Source organism: Empidonax traillii, unplaced genomic scaffold (assembly GCF_003031625.1).
Source record: "Empidonax traillii isolate 1590-97213 ecotype Southwest subspecies unplaced genomic scaffold, ASM303162v1 scaffold338:size1951571, whole genome shotgun sequence".
In the NCBI taxonomy this organism is placed as follows: domain Eukaryota; kingdom Metazoa; phylum Chordata; class Aves; order Passeriformes; family Tyrannidae; genus Empidonax; species Empidonax traillii.
Genome location: NW_020955531.1, coordinates 792,194 through 793,691, shown reverse-complemented (window position 1 = coordinate 793,691; position 1,498 = coordinate 792,194). Strand labels below are relative to the sequence as shown.

Genomic DNA, 1,498 nt, shown 5'->3' with positions numbered 1-1,498 from the left:
GGTGTGATCCCACCAGCTCCACGTCCCCACGATGATGGGGCTGTGTCGTGGACCCTGACTCCCTTTTATGCTCTGCCGTGGACCCTGACTCCCTTTTAAGCCCCCGCCCCGCCAGGACACGGCCCCTCCACGCAAATCTGACGCTTCGCTCACAGTTGGATCTTGCCCGCACCTCTCTCCTCACCTCCCTCCCCGCTCCACGCCCAGCCCCACCACCGTAGACGCAGCAGGGCTTGTCTCTGGGCCCACGTGGTGGGGGGAGGGGGAGAGAGCATGCTCCCCTCCCGATCTAGAGGTAAAAGGAAAAACCTCTAGCCTGGAGTCTCCCTCCCTGTCCCCCCTCAAAGTTTGTCACATGGCGCCCAACAGTTGGACATGGTTGACCTCTGTGAAGATAAGGCAGCTTCAGCACAGAAGGTGTTGGGATATTCTGCGTTGGGCAAACTCCTGGAATTTCAGCTTTCTGGATGTCACAAACTCAGAGGTTTGTGGGACATCCGTCAGCCTAACTTTGCATCGGAGAAGGTAGAAGCAAATTCCAGCAGCATCCTTTCCCCTCTGACCCTGAAACTAATACAAGCATGTGCGCACATGCCTCTTTAAGATAGAAAAGGAAGCTTAAAAAACATACTAATTTCCATCGGCAAGTCATTTAAAAAGACTGCTTTAAGAACTAAAAAAAAAAAAAAAGTTCCGTTCCAACAAAGGAATTCAGACCACGTGTGCATTGGCGAAGAACCAGTTAAACCTGTTAGAAACAGCTCCACGAACAATTCCCCCGCCCTGAACAACTCTGTGAAAGTTGCATCATTCATCCAGCTGTCCTGGGACCGTCCTCCCGTGCCAGAGCTTGCCGAGCCAGGCCATCCCGGGACCGAGATAAAAGCCAGCGTCGAGCACCCCCCCCCTAGAACTGCGTGTCCACCAGGTGACTATCCCCAGTGCCGCATGGTCGGATGATTCGCCCCCCCCACCGCTCCACGTGGCCGAGGTTTTCTACAGTGGCCACAGAGCTGCACCGCTGGGAAAGCACCTCCCCCTGTCCCCCACACCGAAAGCCGCCGAAAGAACACCCTGCCTCGCGCCATGTGGCAGGAGAAAGAGCAGGCCCTGCCAGAGAACCCACCCTCTCCCCATCCCGCGTACCAAAAAAGCGGTCGAAAGACAGTTGAAACAGAAAAGCAGCATTCCTTTCACCAGAATACAGACATCGGTAAATTCCAGCTGCCAAAGTGACTCTAATAAAATACTTTTAACTGCAGTATGTGTTGTTATGTCCAGCAGTAAATGAAACAGAAAGAAAACGGTTTAAATTAGACGAAAGAGTTTTGCAAATACAAACCTATGTAAGTGATATCAAATACCTCTGATAAAAGAGGGTTATCAGTGGGGTCACTTTGTAATCCCCACAAGAGCTATTTAAGTCCTTACCCAGAACAATAAACACTCTCTGCCTCGCTCCCTGCTGCCTCTTGTGTCCTGGGGTCCCCCTCCCTGT

The 1,498-nt window shown here is 52.5% G+C and overlaps 1 protein-coding gene across 1 annotated transcript in view; it reads right to left on the bottom strand.

Annotated features, from left to right (window-relative positions):
* LOC114061483 overlaps nt 1–1,498 on the bottom strand; it is a 23,417-nt gene that overhangs the window by 1,555 nt on the left and 20,364 nt on the right. The gene's annotated exons all lie outside the window — the stretch shown is intronic.